We start from the raw sequence: 16781 nt of genomic DNA, 5'->3' as shown, positions 1-16781 counted from the left end.
GTGGGTGGCAGGCCCAGCTCTGGGCAGAAGGCAGGCTGAGAATAGCAGGCTGATGGGCTCGGAGGCGGCCAGGAGATAGCTAGGAGGTGGTAGCGGTGCTGGAAGGCTGAGGGGGAAGCAGCTATGGATCCGTACAGAAGCCAGGCTGTGCCCAGGTCACACACTGGCCATCCACCCCAACCTGCTGCCCACTGCCCTATCTTAGACGGAGCAGAGGTGGTTGTTCTTTACACCTGACACCAGAAGCCAGAGAGTCACCAGGCCGACAGCCACTGTATACAAAAGCCTGAAAGTCTACAAGCCCCTAGCTTCACAAACACTTACAGGGTCGAGTAGGACGACAGGGCAGAAAAGGCAATGGAAGCAGATATAGAAAATGATTGGCCTGAAAATTAGAGGAGCAGGGAGAGGACTTGGGATCTCTCACCTGCTACCTCCGTCAAGGCACTTAGCTTCTCTGAGCCTCAATTTCCCCAGCTCTAAAATGACAACAATAACCTCAGTTATGCAGATGACAATACCCTTATGGCAGAAAGCGAAGAGGAACTAAGAGGAGAGTGAAAAAGTTGGCTTGAAACTCAACATTCAAAAACTAAGATCATGGCATCAGGTCCCATCACTTCATGGCAAATAGATGGGGAAATAATGGAAACAGTGACAGACTTTATTTTCTTGGGCTCAAAAAATCACTGTAGATGGTGACTGCAGCCATTAAATTAAAAGACACTTGCTCCTTGGAAGCTATGACAAAACCTAGACAGCAGATTAAAAAGCAAAGACATTGTCAACAAATTGACATTGTCCGTCTAGTGAAAGCTATGTTTTTTCCAGTAGTCATGTATGGATGTGAGAGTTAGACCATAAAGAAGGCTGAATGTCAAAGAATTGATGCTTTTGAACTGTGGTGCTAGAGAAGACTCTTGAGAGTCCCTTGGATTGCAAGGAGATCAAACCAGTCAGTCCTAAAGGAGATCAATCCTGAATATTAATTGGGAGGACTGATGCTGAAGCTGAAGCTCCAATACTTTGGAAGAGGTGACTCATTAGACAAGACCCTGTTGCTGGGAAAGACTGAAGGCAAGAGGAGAAGGGGATGACAGAGGATGAGATGGTTGGATGGCATCACCAACTCAATGGACAGGAGTTTGAGCAAGCTCCGGGAGATGGTCAAGGACAGGGGCGCCGGGTGTGCTGCAGTCCGTGCGGTCGCAAAGAGTTGGACACGACTGAGCAACTGAACAACAGCAAAATGGGACCATTAATACTATCACTTTGGTGGGATTAGGAGACTTCAAATGCAATAACCTGAGTGTGACTTCAACCTTCATAGTGATTAAAAAAAAGACTTGGGGCTTCCCTGGTGGTCCAGTAGAATTGGTTCACATTCCCAACTCAGGGAGCCTGAGTTTGATCCCTAGTTGGGAAACTAGATCCAACATGCTGCCACTAAGACCCGGCACAACCAAACAAATAAATAATAAATAAAATTAATACCTTTTTAAAAAATAGATGAAAACTGGTTTGTTAAAAATGGACAAAATGAAAGACATCCAGCTGTTTCTTGGGCAAGTACTAAGTGCTTATCATGGGCCACGTGCAGTGCTAAGGGTCCCAGTGGCAATTCTAACAGAGGCAGGGACACCAGCAAGTATAGTCAAGAAGGGCTAAGACGGAGACCAGCGCGGGAAGGCAGGGGAACTGCCAGAGCAAGGGAAGCTCTCCAGGCAGCCATCCGACACTTCGGACGGCAGCTGGGACTCTAGATTTATAGTTCTGCACCAGTTTGCCACAAGCCTTTCCCCTTCCTCACATAAAAGCGGTGTTTATGGCTCATCGGAGGGGAGGCCATCTCCAAGAACACTTGGTCCAGGAGAAGGGGCGGGGGCGGTGTGCCATCACTCTTATAAGAAAGGCAAAGAGACCTAGAAACTGGTCCATCCCCGGTCCATTCCATGGGTCCAGTTACTGAAGCACTTTGATGACAATGAGTGGCACTCAAGAGGAGAGAGGATGAAAGCGGACAGAAGGAAAAGGGAAGGCAGGAGAGGGTATGGGGACACATTTACTGGGGTCCCCCCAAATCAGCGCACAGAGGGCCTTCCACACTTTAGCTGCCCGAAGGCACCAAGAGACAGGTTCATCAGTATTACCCAGATTTTACAGATGAGCAAACTGGGGTTCACAGCAGTTAAAGAAACAACTGAGTGTCCATCAGTGGGTCCCTGGTTAGAGAGGCCTCCTCCGACACACACACTCCCACTCCCTTCTCTCCTCTCATGGGCTGTTCCATGCCCTCCCCAAAAATTCACCTGCTGCAGCCTTAAGCCCCAGGACCTCAGAATGTCCTGCATTTGGAGAGAGGGTCTTTAAAGACATATTAGGTGAAAAGGAGACAGTAAGAGTGGGCCCTAATCCAATCTGACTAGTGTCCTAAGAGGAGGAGGAGGTTCAGACACAGCAACACAGCAGGGATGAGGGCGGCTGACTGGAAGTCAAGGACAGAGACCTCAGTGGAAACCAACCCTACGGGTACTTTGATCTTGACCTTACAGCCTCTGGAACTGTGAGAAGTAAATTTCTGTTGTTTAAGTGGCCTGGTCTGTGATTCTTCCTACAAGCCTTCACCTGATTATCCTTCTCCATAGCATAAGGACCTGCCACAGTGAGCCTGTCTGTCTGGCTGCCATCTGCTTTTCCCCACTGGAATGTCAAAGGCAGGCTTCGGTTTCTTCTATCCAATCATGTATCCACAGAACTGAAACAGTCTCCAGCACACAGCCAGCATTTGATACATATTTAATGAATAAATAAACTGAGTGAAAATGGGATTTAAACCCAGCTGCTGCTTCTAGAGTCACCCACTCCCTTCCCCATGCCCCACTGCTGCCCTCTGCTTTATCCAATTCTCTATTCCTATACCCATCTCTCCTCCTCCAATATAAAAGCCGGTAAATAATTTTAAATAGTATAAATCCAAAGATAATCTCTAGCCTATAATCACCACCAAACAGTAGTATAAACAAGGTGACAGGAGATGCAAAAAAGATACACAACAGACCTCATCTCAGCCACTAGGGAACATCATCATCTATTAAGTGCTGAAATTCCCGGCTAACGTGTTGTTCTTATTAGTAATTTTAAGTCAACATGTAAAAAATAACGTTAGGTTAGGTTTAGAGTTTGTTTTTGGTTTTTTAAGTGTGTATTTAATGGTGGGCGGAGGGGGGCGGGGAGGGAGGGAATTGAGGACCACGACAGAGCTCTTCTACTCAAACCTCAACCCTGCAGACCTGGTACTGATCCAAAACCCCACAACAGCCTGGAGTGGGGAAACGGTGAGGTTGGCAAAACCTGAAACAGGACCACAGAAGTGTCCAAGTGACCACGTTCCACCCTGGCATTCTCACTCCGGGCAGGAGGATCTTTGCTGTTCTTGCCTGGAGAATCCCAGGGATGGCGGAGCCTGGTGGGCTGCCGTCTATGGGGTCGCACAGAGTCGGACACAACTGAAGCAACTTAGCAGCAGCAGCAGGAAGATAGCAGAATTCCTGCCAAGTTGGTCCCCTGAGCTGGGAGCTGGGGCTAGGGGGTACCAGGACAGCAAAGAGATGGAAAGAGTGAAGAAATGGCAGCAAGGGAGTCATTTATCTGGAATGAAAGAGAATGCCAGAGCAAAGACACAGCATTCCAGTTTCCAGGCCCTTGACCACCCATCTTTTCTGCTTGCACGGAGCCCCAAATAGCTCCTTCACAGTTGTAAACATCTTCCTGCTCACAAGCAGCCACTGGAATTCTGAAACTTCCTCTTTACAACAAAACTACACTGCTGCAACTTGCTGCTGCAACTGGTTCCTTCCCCAGAGGCAGGAGCCACAGCAGAGCCCAGGTGGCCTGCCTGGCTTTTGACAGTTCACGGACATCCCACCCCACCCACACTGCCCCCACCCTCAGCTGCTTGCCACTCGTGGTCACCAAGGGGCCTCCCTCCGGAACGCCAGGGGCTAGTTCCCCAGCCTCTCCGTTGACAAGGTCCCTTGGAGGCTCTGTCCCTCACTCCTCCCCATCCCAGCCCAACTCCCCATGTGACTTCTGGCCCAGACCTGTATGAACCACTCAGGGAGTGGGGAGACATGAAGATATTCCTCCAGTGAGCCCAGAAAGCTCTCCCAAGTCCAAGTTCCTGTGCTTTCTCATCACTGATGACAAAGTGGTTTTACCTGTTTTTCACCAACTCAACCTAGGCGTCTAAGCAGCCACTTTCTTCCACACTCACCCCTATCACAACCCATAACAGCCAAGTGAAGTGATTCTTTCCTGGGCATAGACTGTGAGCCCCTTGAGGGCAGGGCCTGGAATGTCTCATCCTAGGCATCCAGGAGTTTCTTTCCTAAAACAGATGCTCAGGATACATTTATTGAATTAATGAATTTCCAAGAGACTCAATAAAACCCATGGAACTTTCTGGCAAAGTCTGTAATGGTTCTTTCCCACAGTGGACCATAACATAGCCATTAAAATAATAATTGTGGAGCCTGTTGCAACATAGGAAACTTTATATTACAGCACTGAGTAAGTTAGAACACACGACAATATCTAATTTAATATTTAATTTTAGTATTTAATTTTGCAAAGTATGCATGTCTATGGACAGGAAACCCAGAAAAATGCAAAGGGTGGATAGGGTGAGAGGCAAATTTGTTTCTTGATAGTTTTGCTGTTACATTATTTGCACTATAAACAAACCTCCATCCCCTTTTCTTTTCCTTTAAAAAAGAAACTGATTCCAGTAACAATTATGTCTCTCTCAACACTCCATGAAAAAAATCTCATCCCAAGTCCTTCAGCTGGCTGACCACATAACCAGAGAGCACAGGCAGAATTCCCAGCAGGCATCCTGAGGTTAAGGCCCTGGGAGTGGAATCCTGTACCCCCACATTTCCCAGGAAATGGCACAGGGGAACAAGCCTTATTGAGCCATCTGGGCTGCTTTAGGGGCTTCGAGATGGGGCTGGGGCCCAGAGCCACTTATGAGGAAAGGAAATCTCTTACTAGCCCAGAGTGACTCAGAGGGCCTTGGCGACCTGAATCACCCTTGTACAAAGCTCCGCTGAAGTCTGAGCAACTGAACAAGCTCCCAGCCCTGTTCCCTGGACATGCTGTGCCATGTCCCCACCTTGCAAACCAGCTCAGATGCCGCCTTCTCCAGGAAGCTTTCTCAGATCCCCCTGGGCCCGCAGCATTCTAGTGGGACACTAAGAGCTCCTGGAAACAAGAGTCCCTGATTCCTTCCCCTCCTTATTTCCAGAGCCCAGTCAAGCACCCAGCACACACTGTAAAGCTCTGAGTGAGTGAATGAATGAGTGAAGTCGCTCAGTCGTGTCCCACTCTTTTCGACCCCGTGGACTGTAGCCCCCCAGGCTCCTCCGTCCATGGGATTCTCCAGCCTAGAATACTGGAGTGGGTTGCCATTTCCTTCTCCATGTAAAGCTCTGAGTCGTTACCAAATGAGTAGACAGACAGACACATGAAGCAGGAAGGAATGCACTCTGCAAGTGGACACAAGAAGCACCCACTATGGAGATGGTGGCAGGCTCCCAGTGACCAGCCAGGGCCCCTCCAATGGCAGGCAGGCACAGCAGCCGGGGCTCTCCACAAACACTTGAAAAATGGCCAGTTGAGGTTAAAGGTAAAGTCAGTAGCCAAGGCAACACTATCAACCTCGCTCCAAGCAGCCAACTGCACTACGGATGAGGAGCCTGGTTCTGCTGCAGCTCCAAAAGTTCTGCTCCTCTCATCAGTTCTTGGCCACAGGTGAGGGAGGAGGCTTGGGAACCAGTCCAACCCCTCACTGTCAAGTAACAGGCAAGCCCAGGAGTGAAGGGCATCTGCAAGGTCACACAGGGGTCAGAGCATAGGAGTGTGAATCAGGCTCAGTCTCCTCATCTGTAAAATGGGGGCAAACTTCCTACCTCCCAGAAATGAGGGAAGAATTAAATAAGAGAATCATGTAAAAACACTAACACAGTACCTGGTACATAACAAGTGGTCAATAAAACTTTAGTCTTATTACTATTATTAGTAAAGCTGGGACTTCAGCCCAGACATCCTGATTCCCAGCCAGCGCCCTCCCACCAGAGCTCCTTCCTTCCTTCCCCATCTTCCCTCCTACCCACCAGGCAATTCTAGCCTCCAGGAAGCTCAAGATGACACAAGCCGCCTCGTGTCCCAGGTTTCTGTCCCTGTGTCCCAACTCCCTAGTAGAGAGTCAGGCTCCTGAGCTAGAGGCATGCTCTCTGCCCTTGTTCCCACTAAAGCCCAGCAGGTCCAGCACAGGGCAGGTCATGCAGCAGGAAGGAGTCCTTTGATGATTGACTTGGCCAAGAAATTTGGGATCAATACCCAATAGCTGACTCTTCAATATTAAAAAATAGACAAAAGTTTTAAAAAAGCTCTCTGCAACAAGAAAAAAAGAAAAAGAGCTCCCTGCTACCAACTCTCCTATCCCAGGAATTTTCAGATAAGTACTGAGCACCCGCCTTTTGTGAGACAGAGAGATCACTAAGTGGCATTCTGAGCTTCAGCTGCCCAGGCCTTCACATCCCAAGCTTACAGCTAAGTACCAGTGGGACTTGAACTCCACTCATGCAAGAAGGACAAGGGATCAAGTCCATGCAGGGTGCTGGTGAGGACTTGGGGATAAAGAGATGAAACAAGACCCTACTTCTGACCTCCCAGTTCAGCCTTTGCCCCCATTTCAGCCCAGTTAGATTAAGTCACCCAAATGGTTCCAAACGCCTCTTTATGTTTATCAGACAGGAAGCTGCCTTCTCCAGCCCAGGGCCTTATGCAAAACACAGGAAACTCGGTGGCTTTTGAACACCAGACAACTCGAAATAAAGGTGCCTTGGCAGCCTTGTAACAGCTTTTTTTGAAATGCTTAAACCGGTTCAGATGTGCGTCACCAGCTGAACTGTGTGATCTGGGAAGAAGAAAGCAAAGGTCATAGGCTTAGAAAACCTCAGTCTCCAAGCTCAAGGAATCTTCCCACAGGTTCCTCAGTCATCTCACCATACCTTATCATTAAGGGACAGGCTTAATTTAAAATCTTTAAAACCTGAACATACATCTCCTACCACCCAAAGACAGAGGATGTTGGTGACAACCTGAAAAGGGGAGGAAGAGGAGGACAAGAACTAAGCCACTTGGTGTGTGTTTCTATGCAAGTTACAACAAGCCTATGAAAGAAGCATCTCCACGTGGCCAATGAGGAAGCTGAGACTCCAGCCTAACAGTTAGCAGGAGCAAAGGCAGGGGGCTGGTCCCAGCTCTGCCAGAGCCCAAAGCCCTTGTGTGGTTCCCTCTACATGGGTTTTGTATAGAAAATACAACTAATCAATCACCCAAGACCTTAAGTGACTTAAAATTACTAGAAACCAGGACTAGCTGCAGGGCAGTGGAAAGCCGATGTGGCTCTGAGTGGCCCACCCGCCGCCTGGCGCTGCCCCATGTGAAATATTGATTTTTGAGCCGCAGGAACTTCCAGCCCAAGTCGAACTGTCCAACTGGAAGAAGTTCAGAGAAACTCAAACCACTTCCCACCCCATTTCTTAACTCTTGGGCCCCTCCACCCTCCCAGCCCCCAAAAGAAAACGATTAAGGGTGTGGAAGAACAGACTTAAGCAAAGATGAAAGGAGCTAAGTACGTGTTGCTGGGCTGAACAGTGTGTTAAGGCGAGGAAAGGCATGATAACAGCTCAGAAACACTTTTAAATGAGGCCATGTGATTCTGAAAGGCACTGGGTTTGAGGGAAACCAGGGGCCAGAGCTTTCTACCAACTCAGAATGAGTTTGACTCGACCCTCTCATGGGGGGCGGGGGCGGGGGGAGCAGTGGGAGGAGTGAAAATTACAATATCCCTAAGATCCCTTCTGAGCTTCCCAGCGGGCTCAGTGGTAAAGAATTTGCCTGCCAATGCAGGAAACACAGGTTTGGTCCCTGGCTGGGGAAGATCCCCTGGAGAAGGAAATGGCAAACCCCTCCAGTATTCTTGCCTGGAAAATCCCATGGACAGAGGAGCCTGGCGGGCTATGGTCCATGGGGTCGCAGAGTCAGACACGACTATGCAACTGAGCACATACACACAGGATCCCTTCCATCTCAGACACTCTACGATCCTAAGTAAATTCAGTAGGGAGGATTGTACTATTGCTACTGTACAATTTCTCTCTCTTTTTTTTTTTTTTTGGCGTATGGGATCTTAGTTGCTGGATCAGGGATGGAACCTGTGCCCCCTGCAGTGGCAGTCTGGACCACTGAACCGTCAGGGAAGTCCCTGTTTATTTTTCTTTTAAGCCAGGCATCATTCAGAATTAGAGTTAAATGAAAGAAAAAGGAAACATGAGATGGAAGTTTCCAAAATAACATCCATGGAGGTAAGAGAGGGACTCGCCTCACAGAGGCCCCCTGTTCCTCTGGGCAGCAGGGTAAGAACCATAAGGACCAAGAGGCACCAAGGAAGTGAGAGGCACCCTGAGAGGCACCAAGGAAGTGACCTTCGAGAGGGAGGGGAGGGGAAGCTCAAGAGCACTTCAACTTCCCTGCAGGCTGCAGCCCCACCTGCCCAGGAAGGAAGCCACACCTTTCAGTGGCAACTTCCAGAAGACCCTGCAAGGGTCTCTCTAGCCACAGAGGAAGGCTTCCCCACCCAGGGCTGCAGATGAAGACAGCTGCTGAGGGCACTGTCGTGAGAACTCCCTAGATGGCCTGGCCCTCAGCCAAAGGTTGGCCAGGAGCCTTTTCTGCACCCACCTACCCAGGCCTGGGTGTGCTGTGTCCACCCCGGGTGCTGAAATCACCTTGGGCCAGAGACACCAGTCAGCAGAATAGGGGCCTGAGGCTTTCTGACAGCAGCCAGCCTGCCTCAGTTACTTTTTAAAGAGACCTGCATCAGACACAAGGGGGCAGCTCCCCGCCTGCTCCCCAAATATCCGGTGCCATCAAAGCCTGAGGGGCAGGTGGGGGCAGACAGAAGGGGGTAGATACAGGCTGGCATCCCGCCTTCAAACCACCGGCCCATGGGGTGGCAGGCCCATTTTAGACCCAGGCTCATTGTGCATACTCATGTGTGACTCACATCACCTTTCAAGAGGCCTAGAGCTGCCTGGCAGGGACACAGGCCTGCCTGTGACCCTAAAGGGGTCTTAACCAGCTGTGCTACAGAAAAGAGCCAGCTCAGGAGTGAGCTGAGCCTGAGTCTTCTCTGGGGCCCACACTGTGCAAGGCTATGGCAGTCCTCCTTGAGAAGGCTAGCGGGGCTCTCCAATTCAAAACCCCCCTCTGATCACATTTTCTCGAGAATTTGGGCTTTTCCAATGTTATTAATACATAAAAACCATAGGCCAGATCTCTGAGGGACAACTGGAGATAGGGTGGGTTGCAATGACCCCAAGTTTACAAATGAGGAAGACCCAAGAGAATAAAGGTCTGGTCTGGCCTCCTGGTCAGGATGGGCTCCCCAGGAAAGGACAAGTGGACAGCGTGGAGCCAGGGGGATTGTGGGAAAACTGGCAAAAGGGCTTCCTAGAATACATTCCAGACACGTCCCGCGGGCTTCCTTTTCTTATACAGCAGAGAAAAGGCAATCAAAGCATCTACCATTTTCCAGAAACCAAGGGAAAGGATCAGAGTAGACATTTGTTTAAAGGGGTTACTCTGGTGATAATATGACATCATGGAGAAGAAAGCAGGCCCCAAAATGTTCCAACCACAGAGCAATTCAGTCCATTTTTAAGACCCTTCCTCTTCCCCTGCACGTGGCAGGCACTCAGTATGCAATCTGAGATCTCAAGCAACGCATTTTAAAAACAGAGACCCCCAAGACTGGCCAGCCAACCACATATTTTTGTTGTTAATAAAACTAACAAAATTTTCAATTTCTGACTATTTAAGTAGTCAACACATGTAAAAAGGCATTTAGTGGAAAAAGCAATGCTCAAGCTCACCCCAGGCTCTGGCTTCCTGGGCCCTTTCTAGAGGCAACCACTGTTACTTGGGTTTCTGTAGCTATCCATGCACAGAGCGGAGGCATCATACCATGATTCGCACAGGAGGGAGCAATATGTATCCCACTTTGTATCAAGTTTTATTCACTTAAAATATTTCTTGGAGAGCATGCCCAATCAGTACCTATAGGTCAGTCTCGATTTTTTTAAAGGCTTCAAGAATTCCCACTGTGCAGCTGTACCATGATTTATTTGACCTTCTTAATGGGCAGTTAGCTTATTTCCTGTCTTTCTCTAGACAATGCTACAAAGAATATCCTTGGACATTTCCTTTTGCATGTTTGAGTTTATCTGCTGGTGAGTTTCTAGAAATCAGTCAGAAGGACTATGCTTTGACAGATATTGCCCAACTACCTTCTATAAAGAGAGTTGTTACAACTTAGACCCCATCAGTAGGGCATGAGGGCACCTAAGAAACTGGGGCATTATGGAGAAATTTAAATTCCTGCATGTCTCAATTTCCCAAGCACTCTTGGGTATAACTGGCAGACACATAAACTGGCATGGTGTCTCTGTGAAGCAGTACGCGCCTTCTAGCAAAATCAAATGTACCCCCAACCAGGGCCAGACCCAGAAGCCAGGCCTCCAGACACTAAGTCCAGTGTACCTCCATGTCACCCCTTAGCTCTCCCTAGACCACGGAAGCTGTGTCTGAGAACTAAAACGCAGTGAGTTTGTGTATCTTCTGCCTGAGCCGGGGCCCTGCAACAAGGCTAATGAGCACAAGCTCATCACCAAGAGCATCCAAGAGCATCAGCAGATGGGCCCCAGAACCACCTGTGTTTTTACCACTCAGGCTTTGTGGTCCATGAGCAAACACACACACACACACACACAAACACACACACAGAACATCATTTTTAGAAGCAGAAAGAGCATTGAGCTAGGAGCCAGGAGAACCATCCACCCTTCCTATCCTGTCTCCTTACCTGACAACCCAGGGAATGAAGACTGATCACATATATTTTCTTAAAAATGTACACAGTCACTATGTATCAGGCCCTTTACATACTTAATTTCTTTTAGTTCTCACATCTAACCCCGTAGGATGGATATCATGACTCCTGTATTACAGATAAGGACACTGAGGCTTGGGGGGTTAAGTGACTTGCCTACAGTCCTAAGTGGCAGGGTCAGGATCTGAACACCATCTAGTGCCAAAACTCAGGACTCCACTCTTCCCAGCTCTAATGAAGAACCAGATCCCATTAAGTCACAAGCCTACTGCTTCCCAGGGGGCAGCCGGGGTTCCACTCCGTTGTCACAGGAGGGCTTAAGCCCAGGGGCTCAGCACACCAAGGGTTAAAGCCGAGAGGCAGTGACTCTCTGGGGCTGCACAAAGGGAAAATGTACTTCCTGCCCCTGTGGGCAGAGATGCTGTTTTATGCTCAGCAAATTAGGACGTTTGTTTAATTAAGACGACACACAGATTTTGTTATTCTAAATATTTTTGGAACATGATGCTTGGGAGGAAGCTGTCAAGGCCTGGATTTTTGTTTTTTCTTTTTTTCCTTTGCCTGGGGTTTCTCTCCACCCCCCTCCCCACCCCCCCACCAAGAGAAGGGTAGGGCCAGGCTCAGAGGAGAACAACAGCCAACCCCTCCTCTCCTTTTGAAATAAAGATGTCAAGCTGGTAAGGGCTGTCTTAAGTACTTTATGGAAGGATTAGCTAGAAGAGGAAGTGAAGAAAGCACAGTTAGCCTGGCTTCTAGCAATACCCTCCACCAGGCGACACAACAATGCAGCAATTTTTAAGTGTGCTTTTCTCCTTTTAAAAAGCTAACAGATCCGTGTTTTGTTTTTTTCTGGAGCAAGAACGGGCAAGAGGCAGGCTGTGATTAACATGCATCCTTCATCCAGTGAGAGGGAAGTTGTCCCATCTCCAACCCCTTAGGTTAAAAGTTTAAAAATAAAAAATAAATGTCAGAAAGCCCTGCCCCTCTCTTTTCCTCTACCCTCACCTGCCCTTCAGACAAGGAGCCCCACAGAACGCACCTCTGGGGGTTGCCCTTCCCCAAACACTGCCTGCCAATCCAAGCACCTGGATCTGCCATGGGCACTGCCAGGACTTGCTGAATCTGAAGAACAGAGCTTTTTTAGTGTCACCCTGCAGCCATCTGGGGGGCACAGCGGCTCTCAAATTACACTGAGCAATCTCTTGACGTTTTTAATTACACCTCAATTATCATAAATGAGTCCTCACTTTCCAACACTGAATGCTTGCCTCGGTTTGGCAAACCTGCCATGTCCTCCTTCCTCGAGCAGCTTCCTTTCTCATCCCAGACAGAAGTGGCCCCTCTCAGAATTCCTCGAGTCCTTTGTCTGAGGCCTGTTTGAGACACTCATCACAGGCAGCTTCTGTATCTCAGTCATTGGGCCACTATTTCCCCCTGAGGACTGTAAACTCCCATAGGCCAGAGGAGAAGGGAGGGCTGGCTCCCTTCTCCCAATCCCATGACTCACAGCACCCTTCTAGGGTCTCTGTCATCTTCGCTTCACCTTAGAGTCATCTACGGATTTGTCTTGGCTCTCCCCTAAATGCCCTTGGGCACAGGCCAGGTCTTACTCAACCTCACACCCCCCACCACCTGGCAGAATCTCTGGCACAGAGGAGCCAGTTAAATATTTGCTCAATTACACATCTGTGTACCCTCCCCCGACTCCCAGCAGCCTTGTATATAAATTGACTAATATTAATCAAGTGACTGTCTAAATAGGCCTTAAACCAGCCTCCCTCCTTACCATAAAGGGAATAAACCACCCGGTGAGGTTACAGGCTCAGACAGCACTCAGAAATGGCCACAGTGTTGCAGTAAGGCGCTCAGGTTCTTCCCGTTCAACAGTTACTCAACAGTTACTTTGCAATCCTGTTAAGCCCAGGAAAGGGTGCAGTGAACCCAGAAGTGGCTGGGTCCCTCAACTGCCCAGCGGAGAGAGATCCGCCAGTGCCTAGGACCTGGGACTTCCCGGGAACCTTTTCCCCACACCGGCTGGGTGGGGCCACAGATAGCAGCCCGGGCGCTCACCCTGCCCCCACCTCAAGACAATCTGCAACCTGGTCCAGGAAGACACTCCGTTTCTGAGACACTTGGGCTCTTGGGGGCGCGGTGGGGGGTGGTGGGGAGGCGTAGGAGGGTGGGGGGGTGCAGTCCTGCCCTGGGCGTGGCCCCGGACAGCAGGAGATCAGGATCCTGAACAGAGACATTTGTGGGGGTGGGGTGGCGGGGTAAGTAGAAAACCCTGGATCTGGCCCAAAAGGGCACGATGCAATAGCCCAGGCTGGATCCTCTAGGAGCAGAGCCCAGCTCTCCCCGCCCCCACCCTGCCGGGGCGGTCCGCAGGTGCGCTGGAATCAGGTGCGCGCAGGGGTCGCGGAGATTGGTGCGGGCCTTACCCGGCCTTCCACTCCCAGGAAGCAGAGGCCAAAAGTCAAAGGATTCGGATCTGTGAGGGAGGGGAGAGTCTTTCCTGCCTCAAGCCGGGATCCCCGCCGGGTCCCCTTTCCCAAGCACCCAGCCGCACCTCTCCCGGTCCCCCTCCTCCGCCCAGCCGATCGCACCCGGGCGAATGAGGAAGTCGGGAGCCGAGGGCGGAAACCGGGCCAAGAGCAATGTCTGCTGCAGGACTGTCCGATTCTGACTCAGGAGGACGCCCTGACAGCTGCCAAACGGTCCCTGGTGCCCGCTACCTCCGTTTCGAAAACGCCCGGAAACTTCCCAAGGAGCCGCCGCCCCGAGCCCCCCATCTGAACCTCGCCCAAGCGGCTGGGTCCAAGGGACAGAGGCTGCCCAGAAGGGGTTAAAAAGTTTGCCCAACTTGGGCACTGGGCGAGGCGAAGGCGGGGCGCGTGCCCCGGCAGCAGGGGGAGGTCGAGGCTCCCGGGTGCCCGGGCTGCGGAGTGTGCCGGCGGGAGGGCAGGGAGTGGGTATGGAGGGTTTCCGGGAAGTGCCCGGCCCCAAGCCTTCCTCGGCTCCCAGGTCTCGCTTCCGTCGGCGTCTTCACCGAGCATCCGCGCGGGAGTCCCGGGGCCCCTCTGTGAAGGGTGCCCAGCCCGCTCTCCCCCGCCCATGCCTGGTCGCCGGCCGCGCGGAGGCCGAGAACCACTCATCGCCCAGCTCACCCAGACTCCGCGCGTCCGGTACCCGCCACCCCCGCTCGCCCGCTCGGGGCGGGACCCGCCGGTGGAGCTCGCTCACCTGAACCTGGATCTGCCCCGGGGAACAGGCGCTGCTTCTCCCGAGAGGGCTTCCTCCAGCTATTCGGGCGACGGCGGGGTGGGGCGAGCGCGCGAGGCGGGAGCTGCAGCAGGTCAGCCTCGCTCAGCCTTCAGTGCCCTGCCCAGGAACAGCTAGGATCTGCGCGCCTCACCGCACCCTGCGCTGCTCCTCGCCGCCCTGCCGCCCCGCCCCTCTCAGAGCGCGCCCACTCCGAGCCCAGCGCCGGCTGCGGGGCGGAGCCTGAAGAGACGAGCCCGACCCCGAGCTGTCTCACCCACTCCAACCAGCTGCTGGTCATGATGAACAGACAGCTTGACCTGTGGAAAGGCAGTGGGTGGAGCCTATAGGCCCAGAGGGGTGGGAATACGTTCTCCCCATCCGCCCCCATCTCCACCCCCTCCACCTTCCCCCTGCTCTTCTTAGGCGGGAGCCCCGCCCCCTAGGGCGGGCGCAACGAACCGCCAGGTTCCAGGAGAAGGATTGACACAGAGAGAATCCAACCAGGAGGAGTAGAGTCTCGGCGGACTCCCGGCAGGGATTTTGGTGCATTGCCTGATTTCGGGCGAGGCCCGGCGGGAGCCGACTGGGAAAGTCCGGGCTGCTGACACTCCGCCCCGCGAGCTGTTTTCTCTGACCCATGTCATTCTGTTGATACCAGAACAGATATTAAGTACCATATATGGGAAAAGTGCTATTTTACAATGCAGATGGCCTGTGGGGGCGGACCGGGACTCAAGCCCCGGATCCCTTGTGGGCGCCCTGAGTTCCATTTTTGACCCTGTCTTTGGAGTGCGCACGCTGCAGTCTTTCAGCCTCCAGACGTCTGCTCCGGTGGGTTCCTTCAGCCTGGAGTGCCCTTCCGAGCCTCTCTTTACCTCCACGTGGTTAACTCGCACATTTCCTTTCAGATATTTTTTGCAAAATGTTTTCTTGGGGTTCTTCAGGCTGGCAAAGCGCACTGTGTGTGTGTATCTGTGTGTGTATTACTGCCCACAACAAGAGGATTACAGTTTTTTTTTTTAAATTTTTAAAAGATTTTGTTACATTTTTAACCCATCTGGAATTCATTTTAATTTTGGAGTGGGAAAGAAATCGAATATAATTTTTCTAATAGCCAACTGTCCACACACCATCATCACCTACCAACTCATATATTCTTGAATCTGTTTCTGAGTTGTATCCATTCGTCTTTCTGTGTGTTCCTGTGCCAGTTCCACAATACTTTAAGGATGGTAGCTCTACAATACATTTTATATCTAAAGAGGGAAAATTTCTCATTACTCTTTCCTTTTGGAATGTTCTTCCTACTATGACTAAACTAGTCTTCCAAATGAGCTTCAAAAAAAGTATGATCTATAGGCAAGACAAAACTGGAAAAAAGATTTTGCAACTCTGTGACAAAGAATTATCAACAATATGTGAATATCAACAATATGCATCCATAAGGTAAACCCCAAATGCTTTAAAATAAAAGTGGTCCAAAAAGGAACTGTCTAGTTAAAAAGAAGAAATAAAAATGTCCAGTCATCTGAAATGCAAACAAAACTACATGGAATGCCATTTTTCACCTATGAAGTTTTTTAAAAAAGAAAAAATGTCCACCGTCAGCCAGGTTTAGAGATTACAGGTGAGAAAGTAAGTTGATCAATTTTTCTGATAATTAATCATAAAGTAATCATTGGAAAAGCACACCAAGATGAGTTTAATAGTTCTTCTTTGCAGCATATATAACTTGCATAATTTTTCTAAAACTGGGAGAGACCCACCCCAACATCATCTTGCATTTATCTCTCATAGCACTAACACACTAGATTTTTAAAAATATTTTTTACTTTATTTATTTTAATTGGATTACTTTACAATATTGTGATGGTTTTTGCCATACATCAGTGTGAATTCGTCATAGGCATACATGTGTCCCCTCCTTCCTGAACCCCCCTCCCACCTCTCTGTCTACTCTATCCCTCTAGGTTGTTCCAGAGCACCGGCTTTGGGTGCCCTGCTTCAAGCATCAGACTCACACTGGTTATCTATTTTACATAAAAGGTAATGTATATGTTTCAATGCTGTTCTCTCAGATCATCCCACCCTCTCTTTCTCCCACTGAGTCCAAAAGTCTGTTCTTTACACCTGTGTCTCCTTTGCTGCCCTGTAAATAGGATCGTCAGTACCATCTTTTTAGATTCCATATATGTGTGTTATTACACAGTATTTGTCTTTCTCTTTCTGACTTACTTCACTCTGTATAATAGACTAGGGGTTCATCCACCTCATTAGAACTGACTCAAATGCATTTAAAGCTGAGTAATATTCTGTTGAGCACTAATACGTTAGCTTTTAATTGTCCATATACTTACTGTTTCCTCTGCCTGAGCTAGGAGCTGCCTGAGAGCGGATAGGAAATATGCCCTAAATGTCTCTGTGGACCCAGAACTGACACAAGGCTTGACATAAAATGGTCTTTAATGGATGCTTGAACAAGACTCAGAGAACATCCATTTCC

General features: G+C 49.9%; 1 protein-coding gene across 1 annotated transcript in view; it reads right to left on the bottom strand.

The window, feature by feature from the left end:
* The window catches only part of MYH9 (myosin heavy chain 9), an 86126-nt gene extending 71681 nt beyond the window's left edge, over nucleotides 1-14445 (bottom strand). The window contains exon 1 of the mRNA XM_070371358.1: nucleotides 14258-14445. The gene's annotated coding sequence lies outside the window, so the exon portion shown is untranslated. The remainder of the gene's footprint in view (nucleotides 1-14257) is intronic.
* Nucleotides 14446-16781: the final 2336 nt, after the last annotated feature.

The sequence above is a fragment of the Bos mutus genome, chromosome 5 (assembly GCF_027580195.1).
Source record: "Bos mutus isolate GX-2022 chromosome 5, NWIPB_WYAK_1.1, whole genome shotgun sequence".
In the NCBI taxonomy this organism is placed as follows: domain Eukaryota; kingdom Metazoa; phylum Chordata; class Mammalia; order Artiodactyla; family Bovidae; genus Bos; species Bos mutus.
This window is presented reverse-complemented; position numbering and strand designations above follow the sequence as displayed.